This window comes from Porites lutea, chromosome 2, assembly GCF_958299795.1.
Source record: "Porites lutea chromosome 2, jaPorLute2.1, whole genome shotgun sequence".
Taxonomy (NCBI): Eukaryota; Metazoa; Cnidaria; class Anthozoa; order Scleractinia; family Poritidae; genus Porites; species Porites lutea.
In genome coordinates, this window is record NC_133202.1 from 20,743,371 (window position 1) to 20,750,840 (window position 7,470).

General features: G+C 42.0%; 1 pseudogene; it reads right to left on the minus strand.

The window, feature by feature from the left end:
* Positions 1-1,610: 1,610 nt before the first annotated feature.
* LOC140925794 (uncharacterized) lies at positions 1,611-7,215 on the minus strand (annotated as a pseudogene).
* Positions 7,216-7,470: the final 255 nt, after the last annotated feature.

Below are 7,470 nucleotides of genomic sequence, written 5' to 3' on the forward strand. Positions count from 1 at the left end.
GGTATCAATGTCCTTGTTAAGAGTTTCTAGCTTCGGTGGTGGTGGGGTGGAACAAAAAATTAAGCCCTTCTGTAATAAACTCTCATGTCCATATATATATATATATTTCTATATATATGGGCTAGTTAAAGTGGTCATCATAAGCTCTGTAAAATGGCGTTTCATGATATGTACTTCAACATTTTAGATGACGACTATCATGTTTCCCACCAAAGATTCTGGTTCACGCGCAAGTACTAGGAAAAAGCTTGTACATTTTTGCCTTGTTTAAGAGCGGATCTGAACTCTGATGAATAAGCTTGCTGTTATTGCAAAATGATACAAGTAAAGTGCTTAAGTTGACATGTACATCTCTTTGAGGCTTTTTTAACATGAACGTAGTTCAGGAGTAACATGGAACTTTTTTGTGAGCTCATTATTTTCCCTACATATCAGACAGTGCACTCTAAAGTTTAATCATGTTTAACCCATTCGCTCCTGGAGATTTTGCCGAAAAACGCGTTTTGAAGCTAATCGAGTGGTTTTCTGGTCACTGTCGTGCTATAAAGAGCTAAAACTTACCACAAACCGGTTTACAGGTCGTACACTTCGCGGCCTTCTGATCCAGATGCAAAATATCTGTTTGCGACGTTGGAGCATGCGCAGAAGCAAAATTTCGCTTTCTTTCCTCCTCCCTTCTTTTTTCGCTTTTCTTGCCTCATTTTTTTCCTCTTGCTGGGCATTTAGTAGGCTTCATTTTGGTGGGAAGAGTTTTTAGGAAAGCTTTTAGGATCTTAGGATTAGATGAAAGCAAAGGTAGGTGAGCAATGGAACAAGATTTTCATGGAGATTTTCACGTCAATGTCACGTGGTTTTTTGCTTCTTTCTCCGGTGTCCTTGACTGAATTGTGCTCATTCTGGTATGGTTTGAAAGATCTCTTCACTCTACACAAGTTACCGAAGAAAGTTGTCCTTGAACGTTAAAACTGATGTCGTCACAAATGGTAGAAAGGACCTGGATCCGCACGGGCGGTTACGGGCGGTTCAGGGGCGAATGGGTTAAACAAAAGGGAAGAACTCTCATCTTAACTTCCTGAGATAAGACTGCAGGGGGTTAAACTCCTTAAAATGAGACCAGATAAACTCTGAAAATAAGTTTTGCAGTCTTCAAGTAGAGACTTGAAATTCTTGTTTTGAGATTACAAAGAACTTCTTTGTTACTCAAAATAAGTTCACTCAAAATTTCGAAACTAGTTGGCTAAATCTCAAAATAAGGCAAAAGGTACATGTTTTAGGAAATGAGATATAGGCCTTTTTTCCTCTAAAAATAAGGCATTCATTTTTTAGATACGAGCTTTCTCCTTTGGTAATAAACAGAACAATTCCCACTACAAATTCAACACAAAATTTTAATTGTTTTTCACAGGGGTCGACACATGAGTACAAGAAGCATATTATGATTAGCAAATGTCAGAAACCATTGCAACAATTTAAAACAAAATTCACTTTTTGGCGCGAAGAGAAGTTTATTAAGGATACGAACAAAAAATGAACAACAGCCAATGATATGCCTAATAAACCTCTCTGCCACCAAACGGAAACACCCAAAAAACGAACGGTGCACTAAGCAACTACGAAGTACTAGATAGAACAGCAAAACGAAGCTGCTGAGCGAAGGCGAGCTTTGATTCGACTCTGAATTCTAAATATACCTTATACGCATCACTTGTCCAGTTCTCGTATATCTGTATGAGTTCACCTGGTACACTGTGATTCAAGGCCCAAGAGGCCGCACTGTGACGGAAAGAATGACCTCGATAGGACGAAGCGTTAGGAAGACCAGCAGCAGAAAGCACCTGACGGAAAGCGGCAATAAAACGATCCTGAGTAAGAACAGTAGGACCGTAAGGGCTTGGCAAAACGAATAAGGCGGACTGAGAACCAGCGGGAACGAGACAAACCATACAGTGATATGCAGAGACTGGGCATATGGGAGAGCCCGGCAATCGTAACAAGGGAATATTCAATTTTCGCTCCCTGAGCTGAATAGTCTTGGTACACTTAAAAGTAATAATTAGCCCATGTTGATTGGCTGCAACATTGCTCCGAGTAAGATTACGCGAAGGAACAAAGCAATTACGTGAACGCGGTACGATATTGGCTTACCGCGCCATTAAAAAGAATGTAAATAAAAAGGCACTAAACAGCGTGCACGAAATAGGATCGGTCTCGAAATCTAAAACCCTAGAAATCTGACACAAAATATCCAGAGTAACTGGAGGAGCTTGGCATGGGGTGTGGAGCGCGTTACGCGCAATACCACGCAATGTCAACGAGAGTAGAAAATCCTTAGTAAATGGAAAATCTAGCCCTGAAAACAAATGTAACAGCTTAACCCCTGACAAATAGTTACGAATAGCGGGAGAACTAAGCGTACGACTAAGAAATTGCACATACAAACAGTTAGTATCCAACGTAGCTGGCGTCGGGGTAAAGCGGAAATATGTAGAAAATAACAAAAAGGCTTTAAATTGAGTCCTTAAATTACTAAATGTTCCAGCACTATAGGCAGAACGAAGCATGTGCTTCCAATCCTTTCTCAATGGAGACAATGCTAAGAAATCTACAGTTAAAAACAAACAAAACGGTCCATTAGAAGCTCGCTAGAAGTCCATGTACCTCTTAGGATGCTAGAACACATTATGAACAAGGGTCTGTGACGAGCCACATCTCTCTGGGCATGAGATTGGATATTTAGTGGTAGCTTACATTCCTTCCACAGTTTAATGGCGTTACATGCATTAAGCCTGATTTCTGGTTATTTGACAATCTTCATTTCACAACTGACGCTTGGCTCTCCGGTGGAGGAGCCGCCTGTCTCCACGTACTTCCATTAAGCAATGACTGCAGTGATTAGGTCGAGCCCTGATTAGGGTTAAGCACTGACTCGGATTTGGTTAGCCTTCCTTCATCGTTAGGGTTGTCACTATCAATATCTAAATTAAAAAGTTTCTGGGCATCAATTCCTCCATGGTCTAGTGGATAGGACGATGGATTGTAGACTCTGCGTGCTGGGTTTGATCCTGCTTAACGTATTTCATGACTTTCTTTTTTCAGTTTAAAATTGAAGAGACTTAGACTTTCATGAAATTTTTTGAGCTGAAATTTGAAAAACTTAGAAAAAGACTTAGAAATGTCACGTAAGCGTAAGTGAGAGGGGTAACCCCATACTCCGCATGGGAGTTAACTTCTCCCATTACAAGCTCACTTTGTCAAGGTAAACAGCGCTATCATCATGATTTCTGACATGTCTTGTTTGAAGTTTAAAAGTTGAGTCCGCTCTATCAGCCGGTGTTGGGACGTCACCCACATTCATGTTTTATAGAATTTCCTGGGCTGCACTTGGGGACAGTTCTGCGTATTTTTTGGCACCAGCATGAACCGACAAAATAGCAAGGAATTGACTTGAGTTCACACCAAATGTCATTGCTTGCATTCTGTAAACTTTGGGTGTCTTGTTAAACTTCAAATCTCTCCACAGGTACTGGTGAACGGCCCAATCCTCTGGCAATAGCTTGACTTGAAGGAATATCTTTTAAATATGTGCTATGAGACCAATTTTGTTTGAAATTGATGAGTAAAGATGCAAGGTTGGGCTGTAAGTCAGGCCTGGGAAGGACACAATCGTTAAGGAAAACACCATTTCCTCGCATGGATGCATCAAACACGACTCTGCACTTAATTGTCTTTTTGTCATCACGAAAAAACCGCATGATGCCGCAGGTAGTGTGCAGTTCTATCCTCAACATTTTCATAGGGCACTTCCTCTGCAAATCCCTTCTCTACATATTCCCTCATGGCAGAATCTTAAGCTTGAGCTTTCAGAGGGTCATGTCTTAATTTTTCGATCCTTTCTAGCCATTTAACAGCTTCCATGTACACATTCTCCAGTTTTATAGGGTTGTGTTTCCACGGTAGTCGTATAAAATACAGACTAAATATAAAATGCGGACTAGAAACTACAGACTGAGTATAAATATGGACTAGGTATAAAACGTGGACTTTGGACTGTGTACCTAAAAACAACTTTAGAAAGGTAAAACTCGGAGAAATGGATAGCGGCTAGCCTAAAATAGTAGTCCCAGCTCCTTGGCTCACACACCTTTGGCTGGTCACGCATTCTATTCTCCCCAATATCAGCTCAGAGAAGGAAAGCATACTGCATGAGCAGGGAAGCTAGGTTATGCCACTTGTCAAGGCAACTGAAAATTATACTCAGAACTTTTTGAAAAGGAGTAGTTAGAGGAGAATTCAGTTTATAGTTTTTATTTAATATGAAATTGAGAAGCACCGAATAAAAAAAATTGTATTATTGTTAGTAAGGGTAAAATTCTAATAGATGCCACAATTCCATTTCAAAGCCTTGGGGATATGAGGAAATGGAGAACTCAGACGAGAGGGTTAATACAGGGGCATTTGGTGATCCCAAAAAGCTGTCTTTAAGGGGGAGGGGTTACTCAACTATACATGAATAATAACCAAAATATATCATCCAATGTTATATTCTAAGCGATGATGACATGATTTACACTTATGTGAACATGCATATCGCGTTTGTGACCCCTGTAATGGATGCTAGAGAGCAACACCAGGTCAAAGAATGGGTGTAGAAAATAGCATTTTGGTCAGGCTTAGGATACCAAGAATTTTTAGGAGTATTTATAACTTAAACTCACGTGTTGTGCTATTTTGCGATCTTCTGATCTTCTTTTACCTTACCTAGAACCAATTTGCACAGTTTTCAAGGTAGTCTGTAGTCTGCATTTTATATTTAGTCCATTTTTATACTCAGACCGTAGTCCGTGGTCCGCAGTCCATGTTTTACACTGACATGTATACGTTCCATCCTCACCACCCAATCCAGGAAATGAAGGCTTCCTGTGGTTATCTTTACCCTTATTGGAACTGCGATTGCTTGGGGTAGTGTTCACATTAAAACCTCTCTCCCCTGTTTCTTTTCTTTGGATACAACTTGGCGGTTCAGGAATTTAAAAAGAGGTGGCGACTTGGTCTTAAGCAAAACACAACCATGGCTCATTGGATTTCCACCAAGAGCTTGTAAGCTCTAGTTCTAGAGTTCTAGTGTCAAAGATCTCTTGAGGATACACTAACTGCAGACTTAGCATCACAAGAGATGAAATTATTTTACTTTTTCACCCATGCCTGTGTTTGAGGCACTCAACAGCTTGATAAGTTGCCCTAGTTGGGCGACACTAAGTTAAGAATAGTAATAGTTGTGATAGATTGAACTCATTCTTTTTTAATCACTGCAACTACTGCTCAAGATTACATCATGCATAAGGCATGCATGCCCATATATGGTGTGTCACGCTAGATGTACCATGACATCTCCCTTTCTTTATTGATAAAAGAAGCTCTAATTACATGCAAATGAATCAATGGAAAGAACCTAATAAAAAATAATTGATGTCAATCGAATCAGTCTTACATCTATCAAACCATAACAGGAACTAATAACAGTCTCATGGGTGTAACGAGTAACCCACTGACGATAATGAAAATAGTTTTACTCAGAAGTCTTTGTTTGTCTCTATTTAATCTTTAAACTTTGTTGGGACCCGGGTAATGTGTCCTGCCCTTGTAACTTGGCTCTTTGGTTGGTCGGTTCTTTCACTGGTTGCGACAACACCGGCTGGCTCAAGATCAGCTTGCTTCTCCCTGCAAGGTAGCTTGGAATGAGGTAATTGATCTGGTGTTGGTGTACTACCTTTAGGGCTAGCTTCTGCCAACTGAGGAGGCCTGGTTGCCCTGATGTTGGGTATGCGTGCATCTTTGGAGCTGTGTACCAGAGCCACTGCAAGTGGAAAGTTACTGCCGGCTGAAGGGGTTACATGTACTTCGATATTGTCTGTACCAAGTTTCTCCCATGGCCGGGTAGGAAGGTCTGGCTGCAATATGGGTAGTTTGGGCTGAGCTGGCTGGTGTTTGTTACATGGTTCGCATGTCTTCACCATCCACCTGATATCAGTAGTGATGCTGGGCCAGAACACCGACTCTCTAGCTTAGAGGACAGATTGGTTCTCTCCTTGGTGCCCTAGGTAGATTGCTTGAAGAACTTTGTTTCTCATGGATGCTGGTACGACGATCCTGTTGCCTTTGAGCACGAGGCCATCCTCTATTGTGAGGTTACATTGAAAGTTCCAAAACTCCCATAGTTCCTGCAGTCATTGCTTTCTGTAAGGAGGCCAGCCACTGAAGATGGTATTCGTCAGCAGGTTCCTGGTAGGATCTAGTGCCATAGAGGACTTCACTGCTGTTAGGTCAATAGGGGTGGATATGAAGTGGATATTACTCTGTGATACAGAGTGTTGTCATATTCTCAGCGATGGGTGCTGCTTTCCTGTGACAAACTCGCTGCAGGGCATCGGCGACTGGAATGGATCTTCCTTGCTTGTACTACTACACATTGACATCAAATCGTAGGCATCTAAGGAGTAGCCTCTGCAACCGGCTCGGAGCCTCATTGATGTTCTTTTTGAAAATTTGTTCCAAAGGGGAGTGGTCAGTTTCAATGGTTACATTCTGACCGAGCAGGTAGTACTCAAACTTCTCAAGGCCATATGTGACTGCCAGGCACTCACGCTCAAGATTTGAATATCTTGACTCGGTGTCAGTGAGTGACCAGGACGTCATCGCAACAATGTGCTCGTTTCCTTGACGGTCTAACTGTCTGAGCCAGGCGCCGATACCTGTTTGGCTTGCGTCACACTGAAGGATTGTGGGTGTATTCGGGTCTGGGCTATAATAGGAAATAAGTTGGGACATGCAGAGTTTTTGCTTAACCCTATTGAGTGCCTGCTGGTGGTGAGGCTCCAGTTAAAATGGACGTTCTTCTTGGTTACTTCTCTTAGTGGTGATGTTAGGTCAGCCAGCTTTGTTTAGAAACGGTTCAGGTAAGTGACCATGCCCAGGATGGTCTGAAGCTCCCCTATGTTTGATGGGCTCTTTATGTTGCGAATTGCCTCAAGGTTTTCCCTTGCTGGTTGGATCCCATTCTTTCTCAGAGTGTGTCCGTAGAAGTCGACTTGTGTCTGCTTGAACTGCAGCTTTTAGGCTGACATTGTGTTTGCGAGTGGCCTTGAGCATTTCACAGAAGGCTTGATTGAGCTCTGCTTCGGTTGAGCCACATATGATGATGTCGTCAGCAATCTCCATTACGTTGGGGATGTCGCTGTAGACCTCATCGAGTTTGCATTGGAAGATGTCTTGCGAGAGCTTGACTCTGAAGGTTAATCGTTTAAAACGGTACCGTCTGAAAGGGGGTGTTAAATGTGCATGGCAGGCTTGACTCGTGGTCCAAGGCTACATGCCAATAATCTTTCTTCGTGTCTACGACGGAGAAGAATTTGTTGTCATGCAGCTGCGGCAGGAGCTCGTCAATGGTGCAGGTGTAATAGTGTTCTTGGCTTA